The sequence below is a fragment of the Mustela nigripes genome, chromosome 13, assembly GCF_022355385.1.
Source record: "Mustela nigripes isolate SB6536 chromosome 13, MUSNIG.SB6536, whole genome shotgun sequence".
Classification (NCBI taxonomy): domain Eukaryota; kingdom Metazoa; phylum Chordata; class Mammalia; order Carnivora; family Mustelidae; genus Mustela; species Mustela nigripes.
The window spans coordinates 4,666,661-4,681,325 of record NC_081569.1 but is presented as its reverse complement, the minus strand read 5'-3'; positions in this window follow the sequence as shown (position 1 = coordinate 4,681,325).

Below are 14,665 nucleotides of genomic sequence, written 5' to 3'. Positions count from 1 at the left end.
CAAGGGAGAATGGATAGGGTGCTTTCCTAGCTGAAAATAAGTTCTGGGATTTGGGTTGTAGAAGATACTGTCTCTCTTCTTCCCCCAAGTCTCAAGGTAAGAAAAGAACTGAACTGACATTAAGCTTTGCAAAACTTTCTGTTTTACTCCTCTCTACCTGGTAGGCACACAAAATATCTTAAAAAAAAGGGACACAAGATCAGGCTGGACCCACAATGGGAAATGACACACTGTGGTCCTAGAAAGGTCAAGAGTCTTTAGCTTCCTGTCCTGCTTGCCCATGAAGCTGGTCTGCTGAAGCAGGGAGGGCGTGACACATACAGGCCTTCATGCCACTCAATGTGGGATGGGAGGGCAGAGTCTTCTTCCCTAAAAGCCGTCAGGAAGCCCTGGTCTCCTCGGCAGATCTATTTCCACCATGTCGTGGCTCTCAATTCAGTTACGCCTGTGTTTCTGTACCAAGAACATCTCCCCTAAATGTACATGCCTTTACGGACTGAGGTTTTGTCCCCAGTTCATGGGAACAGCCTTGGGACAGTTAAACATAATAAGGGCGTCCTGGATGGCTCAGTCAGTTAAGTGTCTTGACTTTTGGTTCTGGCTCAGGTCATGATGAGTCTCATCGAGGAGCCTGCTCAGCGGTGAGTCTACTTCCCCCATCCCCCCCCCCCCCCCGCCACACCCCCACAGCACTTTCTCTAATACATAATAAATGGTAAAAAGAAAACAAAGAGCGATGCTTTACCATCAGCAAGTTCCCATGCCCATTCTGGCAGGTCTCTGTGACTTGCCCACTTCCCTCTCCTGGGCCCTACAGGGGCTGCTTTGTACCCTTCAGGCCTCTTCCTCAGACCCAGTCAACTCCTAGGCTCGGCGCCCCTTCCTGGAGAACATGTCAGGAACCTCCCTCAGCATCCCAGGCCCAGAGCAGCAGCAACTCCACAGTGCGCGCCTCACTTCCGTCCTCCTGGCTCAGCCTGGAGATGGGCATTCAGGGTGGCTGAGACCCATCTCCGCCTGTGTTAGCCTCCACTTTTCTCCTTCCCTGGTTTCCAGTTTCTACCAGGTTCATCCCGTAGCTTACGTGCCACAATCATTTGTTCTAGAGCCACAGACCCAGTATGTCCAGAAGCCACTTCCCTGTGGGCCTCCCTTGCATCTCTGAGCAGCACCGCCTTACCCGGCCTCACCCAACCCCAAACCTGGGAGTCCTCTAACACTCTTTCCTCGCTTGCCTCCCTCAGAGCCCTCAGGAATCTGGCCCTACAGATCCCGTCTCCCTATTAACACCTCCCAGCTCCCACATGACCGTCACCCTCCGGCCCCGGGTACAGTTCAGCCCCTTGCAACCGCAGTAACCCCCAAGGTCCCGCCAGCCCTGCCTCTACTTCATCCTCCAAGTTATTGGCAGCGTGAGTGACCTCCGACTCAGAGCACAGCCTGTCACTGCACAGTGTAACCCCCTGGGGCTCCCATCTCTACAAAAAGGCCATGTTCCTTGGAACGCACATGAAGCCTTCCCAACAGGGCCTCTGTGGAACCTCTTCATGGCATCCCAATACCCTGACCATCTTTGCCCCTTGACTGCTCCCCTTGAACGTGCCCTCGCCTTGTCCTCATGATATTCCCCTTTCCTGGAATGCCTCGTCCGCCTAGGGCATACCTGCACAGCTCTGGAAACTCAGCATGGGTACCCCCTCCTCTAAGAAGCCTTTCCTGCACTTCTCTGGCAGACCTGACCCTGTTTCCACGCCTGTGCACTGTCCAGCTTCAGAGCCTGAGACAGGATTCTGCCCCTCCGCCTTCTCTTTGTCATGTTCACACCGAACTCTGTCTCCAGCCCCCAGCTCAGGGCCTGGTGCGTGACAGGAACTCCCTTAACTTTTACGAGTTGAGTTCTCTTCATGGGGATAGACGGAAATGCAAGAGGCAGGTAGTCCCAAATTCTGAGCTGGAAAATGGACTCTGTCTCCCACACGTCCCTTTGGTTAAGATGTTAAATGTAAGTTAGTTTTAACCTCAGTGCCTCTCACCTAAGATATGGTTTATTGGTATTGGTGGATGAAGTTACAGCTGAAGACATTTATAAAAACCAACTAACCAGAGCTCCTGGCTGGCCCAGTCGCTAGAGCATGCAATTCTTGATCTCGAGGTGGTTAAGTTCAAGCCCCATGTTGGGTGTTAAGGATTACCTAAAAAAATAAAACATCTGTGGGGTCTGAGTGGCTCAGTCGGTTAAGTGTCTACCTTTGGCTCAGATTGTGATCTCAGGGTCCTGGGATCAGGTCCCGCATTAGGCTCCCTGCTCACCCAGGAGCCTGTTTCTCCCTCTGCCTGCCACTCCCCCTGCTTGTGCTCCCTCTCTCTGAAAAATAAATAAAATCTTTAAAAAATAAGAAAAATCTCTAAAAACAATCAATTAACCAATATCCTAATGAAACAACTTATATTTTTGAAATACCACAGATATCAAAAAGGTAGTGGAAAACTAGGCATCTTCTTTGCACAATCTGTTTCTCTTCCCTCTGGGCAAGCGATGGAACTTGGAGACTGTCTCTAATTCTCACCTTTTGGTCCCAGTGCATTCATAGGACTATATCCTGAGGTGGTACTCCTTAATTTTTTTTTTAATACAACACACAGATAAGTATATGGAAGTGTAAGCTCACTGCACTTTTTAAAAAGATTTTATTTATTTAAGATTTATTTATTCATCTGACAGAGACACAGCAAAAGCCGTCAGGGGGAACGGAGACACAGCAAAAGAGGGGGAACGGGAGAAGGAGAAGCAGGTTCCCCGCAGAGCAGGGAACCCAATGTGGGGCTCGATCCCAGGACCCCGGGATCAAGACCTGAGCTGAAGGCAGACGCTCAATGGCTGAGCCTCCCAGGCACCCTGACTGTGGTTTTACAAACTGAACACACCTGTGTAACCAGCACCCACATCAAGAAACAACTTAGCCACATCCCAGAAGCCCTCCTCGGGTCCTCTACAAGCAGCACTTTGTCCACTTGCCCCCGTTCTCACGTTGGACGTAGTGGAGGGAGTGTTGGGAGCCGGTCAGACCCGGTTCTAGACACTTGTACCACTAACCACACACCCTCACTTTCAATAAGAGATTTTACAACTTGTGGCAGGTCATAATGAAGACTTCACTTTTTTCATGGAGTTTTACTTCTCTTTGGGTTGTGTTTATAGTTTATGATAAGACACAGTAGCTCACAGTGACAGCTTACGCCATGGTGACCACGCAGAGGCTCTGTGCTAAGCTTGACCCACAGCCCCACTCAATCCTGATGATGAGGCAGGGAGGTAAGTGAGGTAGGTCTGTATCCCCACTTTAGGGCTGAGGATGTGGAGGCTGGGAGGAGAGGTTCAGTAAGGACACTGGCCAGGGCCCGTTGCACTGCCAAAGCCATGGGAAGAACACAGAAAACAACAAAACACTGAAATACAAATGACAGATTGGCTACAAGTCTTTTCTGGAGCTGGCTTCAAGAAGACCCACAACTGTCATTGGCCCTTCCTTGCACGTGACCATGTGACCGGCTCTTCCCAGCCTTTTATCCCTAATGTTGGGTCCTGTCTCATCACAGGCTCAAAGCTGGGCTTGCCCCTACAGTCCCTCAGAGGTGTTCAAACCCTTCCTGTGGCTGGGCCCTGTTAGGCTATTCCAAATTTCCGGACAGAACAGTCGGGTCCTTCCTTTTTCCACCCTCTTGACATGCAAAGTAGCCCCAGGCCACAGAGGAAGGGGAAGTGCCTGGGCAACAGGCAGATTTTGAGACCGAGGATTTCCGAGCCTGGTGGAGAGTAAGGGCAGGTGGAGAATTCCCTTTGCCTTTCCACCCAGTCATTTGTGCAACTGAGCTCCTGCCTCGGCACCGGCAGTGGCTGTGTTTCTAGAGCCTACTGGCCTCTGGCTCCCTGCCCCTGCTGGCTCTTCCCAGTGTCCCATTCAGAGAAACTTCCATCCCTTCCCAGGCCCTGGGGCGCCTGTGTGGCTCAGTGGGTTGGGCCGCTGCCTTCAGCTTGGGTCATGATCTCAGGGTCCTAGAATCGAGTCCCGCATCGGGCTCTTGGCTCAGCAGGGAGTCTGCTTCCCTCTCTCTCTCTCTGTCTGCATCTCTGCCTGCTTGTGATCTCTATCAAATAAATAAATAAAATCTTAAAAAAAAAAAAAAAAGAAAAGAAAAGAAAAAAAGAATGGGTGTGGGGCAAGGAGTCTGGCTCCAAGGAAACACTGCCCAGGCCCCTCACACCTCCCAGGCCCTGGCAGGCGCAGCCTCTCCACTGTTTACACGGCTGGTGTTTGAGGGGTGCCTGCTGAGAGCCCTCAGCGGAGGTTGATTTACCACAGAGTTCTGGTCCCCAGCCTTTCTGGTGCAGAGCCTGGATTTCCTCAGTACATCCAGAGATGACTGAATCCCGGGTGGGAGGCTTCTGTTAACTAAATTTCCAAGAGACCAGGAGAATCTAGAATCCCAGTTATCAATTCATAGGAGCATATCGTCCATCGCAAGCCAGCTTCAGAGTCTTGAGTGACCAGCTAGTGCTTGAGCAGCAGGAAACGAAAGGAGGGGGTCACGTGAGGGGCAGGGAGACACCAGCCACGAATCCCCTCAGGAAACAGATGCTGTGCTTCAAATCCTGCTTATCTTCTGTGCCCCCCAGGGCCATCTGCTCAGTGCCCAAGATTCCCATGGTAATGCCTTCTTCCAGATTTCCCTGGAAACATTCCCTTGTGCAGATGAGCTGGTATCACTGGTTAACTTGGAGTCAAATGGATGATCCAGTGGGCCTAGGGAACATTAGTCTCCACTCATCATATGTGGCTGTAATCCCCTGAATTCCTAGATCCCTAGATAAGAATTCCTTATCTCCTTCATCTGGAAATCCTCAGCTCCTCAGGCACTGCTTATAGACACCTCTTGTGCAATGTTATTCTAAATACATCCCAATAATCTAGACACCAAACTTGCTGACACTGACCTACTGACCTTTACATGCCTCTTCCAGCTGTTCCAAACAGTGCTGCCCCTCAGAGCTATTAGCTCCCATGTGTCTCCCTCCAGCTCGTGCCCTGACACCTGTGGTGTAGTAGATGGAGTGGTGGGAGCCAGAGAGACCTGGCCAACCCAGTTCTAGACACACTTGTGCCACTGATTAGCAGGCTGAGGAGGGCAATTCACTTCTGGAGGCCTCATTTTCCACATCTGCAAAACTGATGGCAATATGTCCCATTCCAGAATGCTGCCAAGAAGAGGCTAGTCACTCCATGTGACAATGAACATTGAAATCCTATTCTTCATGTAACTCTAACCTGCTTTCACCAAAAAAATGGACCTGTCTCCATTTCCTGGGATAATGGTCCTCCGAGGGACCAGGAGGCCACAACTGGGAAAGTATCTCATCTAAGTAGACTCTTGGGGGTCCTTTAATCCCATTCTCTGAGGAGTGTGGCTCACAGCTTGAGCAGTGTATGCATGTCTTCTCCCTTGAATACTGGGTGTGGTGTTGATGGTGAAGGGGATAGGACCTGTATTTGGGGCTATCCTCTCCATGCTTGATTTTGCTTCCAGTGAAAGTTCCATTTGCTCAGGAGCTCCCTAAGTTAAGGTTGTGGAGTTGGATCAGTAATTTTCACTTTTATTTTTTTTTAAACAGTGGCCCAGTTGCTCTCCAGGATGTCTTTCCAGCCATTCACTTTGAAGGCACCTTTTAGCCCTTACTGCACTGCATTGGAGATATGTGGGCTATTCAGGGCAGGGGCGCCTGGCCGGCTCAGTCGGTGGAGCATGCAACTCTTGATCTTGTGGTCCTTGAGTTCCAGCTCCACGCTGGGTGCAGAGATTACTAAAAATAAATAAAGTAAAAATGTATCCTCTACTGGGCTGCATTCCCTAGAGGAGGAGGGAGGGTCTCGCTTGGGCTAACGTTGATGTTCCACGACTGATCTTGAATGAATAAGCGTTGACAGTACTCATCTTGTCAACAGTATTTACCTTGAATCTCCCAAGACTGTGCAGGCAGGAACTGAGGGAGATATGTGTGGTGTGTGTGTGTGTGTAAAGCATTACCATAGTGGACAACCATGCCGGAAAAGTACTCTCTTACGTGGCAAAAAATCTGAATTGGAGTCTCAGCTTCATGCTCACACACCTCTGGCCCGCAAGGGTCCTTACCTCTCTTAGCGCCACTGGGACTAAGGGAAAGGAGAGCAAACACACGTGTCCAGCTGGACCCCTTCTTGCTGTGGCTCTGAACTCTCAAATCCAGCCTGCAGTGAGGTCCCACCCATCATTAATGATTCATCGAAAAACAGAGACGCCCTGGGCCACCTCCATAAGTTATTGGCTAACGCTGCTGTCAACCTGAGGGCACAGAAAGAGGTCTAAGGGGAAATGGAATCCGGCAAAAACCAAGTCCTCCTGGGGCTCTCGTTTCCATTCCCGGTGTTTAGTGGCTGTCCAGATGCCCAGACTACGGGCCTGGGCTCGGTGTTCGTGCGGGGATGTGCAGTGGCCGCGGAGAAGGTGTCGGGGGCCCAGCTACCCGGACTTGCAGGGCCTCGGCGGGCCCCCTCAACTCTCAGCTAGGGTGCTGGCCTACCTGGCCCGAAAGGTTGGGGGGCGTGGCCGGACCAAAATCCGGAATTATGCTGCCTCCAGCCCAGGCACCGCGAGTGGCCCCTGGGTAGGATGCGCCCCCCGCCCCCTGCTGGCGCGGCCCTCCTTTGCGCTGCCCACCCTACCCAGAGGGGACGACCCTGGCCCTGTAGGCGCCAGGGCGACCCCGTCCCCAGGGCCCGCATTTACCCAATAAAGCTTCCAGAGAGGGTCGCCCACGGAGCAGAGTAGTCTTCCAGTGTAAGTCATGCTCTGAGGGCCAGTCCCCCAAGTCCAAGGTCAAGGGGTGGAGCCCCTGTTTATTTCCTGCCCTTCACCAACTATGTGACCTTGGGCAAGTCCCCGAGCCATGATCGCGCAGCCGAAGTATCTCTTAACTTTCCTGCCAGCTCTAACATCCTATGAGTCTGTGTTTTTATTGTCCATGCTCTTAAAGCTTGTAACCTTAGCCGGGGTAAGTCTCCCTGTCTGGGAGAGAGTTACTCCAGGACTGAGACTTGGGGTGCCCAACGCCAAGAGCCCAGCCAGAGATGTGGGTGGTTAAGAGGTTGGACCTTGTGAATTGCTGAAGCCTAGAGCCGGCTCCACAGGGGCGCTGCTCTCCAAGGTGCTGCTACCTTGTGCGTTGTCTCCTACTTGTCCTGCACTCTAGCTTTTGAAGACCACCGGCTTGGGAAGGTGGGCAGTTCGTGGTCCCCATTATCTTCTCCAGCCTACTCTCATTGGTCAGTACACATAGTTGACATTTTTTGCAGTATCTGGCAAATTGCTATACAATCACAGCTTCAAGCTTCCCTACTTTCCACCAAATCACTAGCCCTTGACACTCCTCTTAAACTTCTGGAGCTTCCTCCCCAGTGACAGGGGGACAGACTCCATGGACACCAGGACTTGGGAAGGGGAAAACAGGAGGGCTCTTTTCTTCACCTCAGTCCTGCTGGGCTAACACTTGCGAATGTCACTAGTGTTTACTCTGTAATGTATCTCCGGCTCTAGAATTTCAAGTTCTACTTAGTGACACCTATCCCAAGGTAGCTTCCCAGTGTGCTAAAGAAGAGGTCTGAGCTTCAGAGCCCAGTTGCAAGGTTCTTCTCTGAACAATGGCTGTAGCGGTGGACCAACAAATTCAGACTCCTCATGTGCAAGAAGAGCTTCAAATAGTGAAGCTGGAAGAGGATTCCCACTGGGAGCAGGAAATTTCCCTTCAAGGGAGTGATCTTGGACCAGAGATCTGCTGCCAGTGCTTTTGGCATTTCTGCTATCAAGAAACATCCGGACCCTGGGAGGCCCTCATCCAACTCCAGAAGCTCTGTCATCAGTGGCTGAGATCAGAAGTGTACAAAAGAGCAGATCTTGGAGTTGCTCATGCGGGAAGAGTTCCTGACTGTCCTTCCTCAGGAGATCCAGCTCTGGGTTAGACAGAGGCATCCAGAGAGTAGGGAGTAGGCTGTGACTCTGGTGGAAGACTTGTAGAAAGAACCTGGAAGATGGGGGCTCCAGGTGAGAACCAGGAACCTTGTTCTGAGTAGTTACAATAGGGGAGTGGGAGAGCAGATCCCCCTTGGTTTGCCAGCCAGATGGGTGATGTGTAGGTCTTTGCTCTTTGTGTCAAGTGGCATTTGCTTATTCCCCAGGCGTGGTAGCCACAGATTCCCTTCCAAGCTCACACTGACTCTTCAGGGAATGTGTAGCATTGGTTGTTCTGAGTCTTGTCCCTGCCATTAAGTAAGAGAATGATTTCCATGCATCCATGCTCCTTACTGCCTTGCAGTGATTTGCATAGGGCTGATTTCCTCCTTTGCTTCTTTGCATCTTGGGATGGTTAAGTTTTAGTACCTAAAGAATTCTGACCACTTCTAGTGCTTGAACAGGGGCAGGAGGTACACACAGAGGAGAAGGAACCGTCATCTATTAGACCGACATCGTGACAGTATCTACCTCAATGGGAGATTTTGAGGATCCTAGCATGTGGTTAGCACTCAGAAAATGCTCGTTTTCCTTATTGTGAGCATTGCAATTATGGTTAACATAGATGAACACCTTGCCCTATGCTCCCCACTTAAGGGGGCACATTTCCTGAGTCATTACACGTTTTCTTCTGAAAACTAGACTTTCTGGGATGTTTGTCTCAGCTCCCACTTCCAGGTAGAACAGAAAGCAGACTACATAGGAACTCCATGTCCCTTCTTGCTTTTCCTTGAGCAGGACTTCCAGTTCCCTGGCTAGATGGGGTCTCGAGGCTGGAGAGAAGTGAAGAGCTTTGGAATGACAATCTCCAGGACTTTCAGGAAACTTCCTGTGCCAGTGGGAAATGACTGAAAGCTAGTACGGCACCATTGGGAAGTCAGACCTGGAATTCTGAACACAGACAAGGCAGCACTGGGCTGGGAGAGCACCCACTCCCTTGGCTTTCCCGGTTTACTACTCTGAGGTGCTAAAACCACAGGGCGAAGGGAGAAGAAGAGAAAAGCAGGTGGCAACAGGAAAGCCTGCTCCCCTTCATTACCTTTGCTCATAAATTTAAACAGATTATTAGTGTTCATGATTTCCCTCTTAAAATTCTTTATTTCAAATGTCCCCTTTATTTATTTTTTTCAAGTAAACTCTACCTGCAAGGTGGGGCTCAAACCCATGACTTCTTAATCAAGAATCACATACTCTACTGACCAAGCCAGCCTAGCACCCCTCCCACTTAAAATTTTACCTGACTTTTAACTATAATTTACTGTCGCTTGGGGTGCCTGGGTCGCTCAGTTGTTAAGAATCTGCCTTCAGCTCAGGTTATGATCCCTGGGCCCTGGGACTGAGCCCCGAGTTGGGCCCCCTGCTCAACAAGAAGTCTGATTCTCCCTCTCCCACTCCCCCTGCTTGTGTTCCCTCTCTTGCTGTATCTCTGTCAAATAAATAAATAAAATCTTAAAAAAAAAAAAAAAAAAAACCTGTCCCTTAATGAGGTTAATAGAAAAAGTGAGCCTTGGCAACCCCAAATTAAACAATAGTCAACCTTAGATGATTGAAGGGGTGAACTTCTCATGGTTAAGAGGAGCTTCCCTCCTTGGTGGGGCTCGGTAATTCTGCTGGAATTTTAGGGGATCCAATAAATAGTACTGTTCTTCCCTCACTCAAATTCCAGACCAACCAAGAACCATAGTCAGATGTTGAGATCAAAATGGCAGCTTTCTAACTGGTAGAGCCGTTGGGCAATGTGGTTTGATGTGTGGCCACAGTGGGGTTCCTCACATGAACCTTGCATTGACCCACAGGCAGCCCTAGATGACCACAGCCTGGCAGGCATAGAGCTGTCACTGCTGGTCTCTTTGAGCCATGAGTGCCCAGCTCCTTGTTAATCAAAGAAGTCCTTCCTCCTGTTTGAGGAGCGAGGGGACAGAGAGAGGCCAGGAGTATTCTCAGGCTTGTGCCTCTACCCAGAAGGCAGTATCAAGAAGAGAAAGGCAGCTTTTTATAACTGACTGTCAACCTACGGGTGGATGGGAAAAGAGGAGCCAAGCTTAGGGGCAGGACCTCTGAGGAATGGGGAGAGGAAGTAAAGTGTCTGGATCCTGTCCAGCTCCCTTTCTTTAGCCTATCTCCACAGAAGATAGGGGGGGATGGAGGGAGTTCTGCAGTTCTGCTGTCTTAACCGTGGTTCAGCCATAGTCCAGCTTCTTCGTTTCTGGTTAAGGGAAAGCGGACTGTGTTCTATCTGTTACCATTGAGAAATGGTTTCTCAGTGTCCAGGAGGGGCCTCTTTCACATTGTTTCCATTCTTCTGAGCTCAGAAAGAGGTCACATTTGTGGTTTCACCTCATTCTTTCAGATCTTGAAACAAGGACAGAGGACAAGGAGAAGTCAAGCCAGGACATCTCCAAGGAAGCAGAGCTATGGGGGATGCTCTTAAAGAGACCCAAAGCAGATGCTTCCCAGGCCCTTGACTGGAGGACAGACTGGGAAGGTGAACATGGGGCAGAGAGGCCATGGGAAGTACCTTTAGAAAATGGGCAAGAGGCACTCTCCCCTCCAGAAGGAAATGTAGGTAAATTCATAGGTCCTCAGGGAAGCCATGTAGGAGGAAAGTCCCATCTCTGCTGTGCATGTGGAAAACACATCAGCCAGGGTTCATGCTTCACTGTCCATAGAGTAGCTCACACTGGGGAAAAGACACCTTTTAAGTGTGGCCATTGTGGCCGAAGCTCACATCTGGTTTGCCAGCAGAGAATCCACACTGGGGAGAAGAAGCCCTACAAATGCTCAGACTGTGGGAAGGGCTTCAGTGATCGTTCGAACCTCACAGCGCACCAGAAAGTCCATACTGGCGACAAGCCCTATACATGTGGGGAGTGCTGGAAAAGCTTTAACCAGAGCTCCAGCTTACCATGCACCGGAGAGTCCACACAGGGGAGAAACCCCCTAAGTGCAGCAAGTGGGGAAAGTTTCACTGATAGCTCCCACTTCAGAACACACTGGCAAACACACACGGGTGAAAAGCCCTACCAGTGCCCTGGGTCTGGGAAGAGGTTCAGCAAGAGCTCCATGCTCAGCAGCCATCAGCAGGTCCACAAAGGAGAGAAACCCCATGCCTGTCTCAAGTGCAGGAGAAGTTTCAGCGACCGCTCAAACCTCATTACCCACCAGTGAATTCACGCTAGAGAGAAACCCTAGGAATGTGAAGAGTGTGGGAAAAGCTTCAGCCAGAGCTCTAGCCTCATCAATCTGCCAGAGAATCCATACTGGAGAGAAACCCTATGAGTGTGCTGAGTGTGGCAGGCGATTCAACAATGGCTCCCATTTTATTTTATTTTGTTTTTTTTTTTTAAGATTTTATTTATTTATTTGACAGAGAGAGATCACAAGTAGGCAGAGAGGCAAGCAGAGAGAGAAGGAAGCAGGCTCCCTGCTGAGCAGAGCTCGATCCCAGGACTCCGGGATCATGACCTGAGCCAAAGGTAGAGGCCCTAACCCACTAAGTCACCCAGGCACCCCAATGGCTCCCATTTTAGTGCACATCGCAGGACCCACATGATGGGGACTCCAGATGTGGTAGGAATGTCTTTAAAGTACCAGGTCTCAGAACACCACAGAATATGTTCCAAAACGGTTCGTACTGTCCTTAATTCTGTACCATGGCACCCACATGAGATAGAGGGAAAGAGTTTAGACCCCAGTCCAACAGATGTTATTTTTGTTTCCCTCTCTAAAAGCTCACTTGGCTTACAAAATACTACTCAGGGCTTTCTTCTCCACGCCATTGAAATGGAAGCTCCTGTGGAGAGGATTCAGAGACTGGTTCCAAATTTGGCTGCGTCACCGTCACAGTATGTCTCTACGATGATCCTGTGCCTTCATTTCCAAGCTCAGGACGCTGAGGGGGAGAGTCCTGTCTCTGAGACCCTCTCCCAGGGACAGAAGCTTCCGCTGCCCTGGGCTGCTGGCACCAGGGACAGCTGGCTCAGTCCCTGGGCCAGCCACTGTTGAGCTGTCTCTCTCAGCACTGGGCAGCTAGACAGGATTTATGATGACATACAGTGTTAAAGGACTTCCATGGCCTTCCCTATGGGAGGACTGGGGCCCGGGAACGGCCTACATTCTTCCACGTTCCTTTTCTTAAGATGTACATGGAGTTGCTGGAGAGAAAAGCACTCAGTCATGTCATTGGAGGAGGGAAAAGGAGAAAAGATCAATGCTGGAGGTTGGCTTTCTAAACCACAACCTACTCTTCCTCTCAGTGTATGAGGTTGAACCATAGGAGATCACCATTTTGATCTCCAAACCCAGCAATTTCATGATACAACCTCAACAGACTTTTTGCAGAATAGAATTACTCCAGAGTGCAAGCAGAGCCACTGGAGAGCCTGAGAGCTCCCACTGTGTCATCAAATAGAACACCAGGTCTAGGAGATCACAAACAGGGTAAAGTAGTGGGAAAGCCTTTTCTCTCAGTAACAATGTCCTGAGCACTAACTACAAACCACACATCGATCAAGATGACTCCCAGATGGAGGATCTGCCTCTCACAAGCCTCCTCGTTCCTACAGGGGAGGCCATGTGCAGGTTCACAGGTTCCTGGAGATAACAGGGTATCTCTGCAAAAGCAGAGCAAAATTCCTGGGGAGACTCTGACACATACACAGCAAATGGTGCTTGGAATTAAGTGGAATATAGTTTTCCCCTCTTAAAATAGTTTCCTTTGGGGCTCCTAGGTGGCTAAGTTGGCTCCTAGGTGGTTAAGCATCCAACTCTTGATGTCAGCTCATGTCTCAACTTCATGCTTGTGAGTTCAAGTCCCACAATGGGCTTTAAAAAAAAAGTTTCCTTTGTGCATATGACTTGAAAATATTTCCCCACAACTTTCCAGAAACCCACCAATTATAAAATAAAGCACTGTTGGGGCACCCGGGTGGCTCAGTGGGTTAGGGCCTCTGCCTTCAGTTCTGGTCATGATCCCGGTGTCCTGGGATCGAGCCCTGCATCGGCTTCTCTGCTTGGCGGGGAGCCTGCTTCCCCACCCCCCCCACCTGCTTCTCTGCCTGCTTGTGATCTCTGTCAGATAAATAAATAAATCTTAAGACAAAAGCAAAAACAAAAACAAAGCACTGTTGACACATGACAGTTTCATATAATTAGATTTATAAAATAGCATTAAGTGATGAGTTGGGTTTTTTTTTTTAAAGATTTTATTTCTTTATTTGACAGACAGAGATCACAAGTAGGCAGAGAGGCAGGCAGAGAGAGAGAGGAGGAAGCAGGCTCCCTGCTGAGCAGAGAACCCGATGCGGGGCTCTATCCCAGGACCCTGGGATCATGACCCAAGCTGAAGATAGAGGCTTTAACCCACTGAGCCACCCAGGCGCCCCAAGTAATGAGTTTTTTTAATGAACATCAAAGAACTTTTTCAAATAAGTGTTATCTGTCAAAAGCAGTCATTCTGATGGGCTGTGGGCTTTTCATGTTGTTAGTATTATTGAAGACATTGAGTTTTCCTGTAAGAATGTTCTTCAAACCACCTTAGAAGGCCTCCTATCAGTGTATTTCCAGCACAGAGTAGTGTCCTGCACATAACCAAGGCTTAATAAACACTGACAAAACGAGTTTGTTTGTTCTCTAGCCCAATCGATCACCTCTCTTATCCATGAGACTTGGCTCTGCCCAATATCTGCTCTCTGAAAGTAGATTCTCTTCAAAGATGCCAATTTACTGTCACTGAGGAGATTTCAAAGAGTCTATTTTGGGGGATGGTCTTCCAAACACTATCCCAGAAATTTGAGTTCCAGATTATTTTGTAAGGCCAGGAAATAAATCTGATATGTATTATTTTTAACCATTTCACTCTTCTGAACGAGAAAGACTCTACTTGAGTGGAAATTCGTCACACTTAAACCAGTGTGGTTATGCATTATAAAAAGACTGGAAATAATCGGATTCCCTTTTGGAAATTTTTGCCACCATCCTTCCCTGGAACGGAGCAAGGAGATTCAAATAGGATAGCCATCCACTTTCATCTCCTGTGTATTTTCCCCTTAGCAAAGTAACAAGAAGACTGAGTTGGAGACTGTAGATCTTTCTTCTAGATTTTACGATCCCTGAAGCAGTAGGGCCTGTGAGACCACAACCCTCGGGTGCTGTCTGCCGTTAGTTCTCAAGGGAAGACGAGAGCAGGGAGTTAGCACGAGCTGACTGTCACACAGAGAGGCTTCCCGGGGAACCAAATGCAGGATGTACTCCTTACAAGGTCTGAAGTTTGATTTGAAACTAGTCACCGGTTACCTTGCTCAAGAGTGTTTTGATTTACTTTTTTGTCTACAACCATACTCAGCACAAGCAAAGCTCTGGGGCCTTTCACTTTTAGCTCAACTCAGACTCATAATCATGGCTTCAAAGTTTTTGAACCAGGCAAGCAAGGTGACTTCTGGAAGCTGTCTCCTTGGAAATCCCTCAAGATGAAAATAATAGTGAAAGTTCTAAGTGGGAATGCATAAAATTCACTTTTTTTTTTTTAAAGATGTATTTATTTGTCAGAGCAATCGAGTCAGCTAGTGCA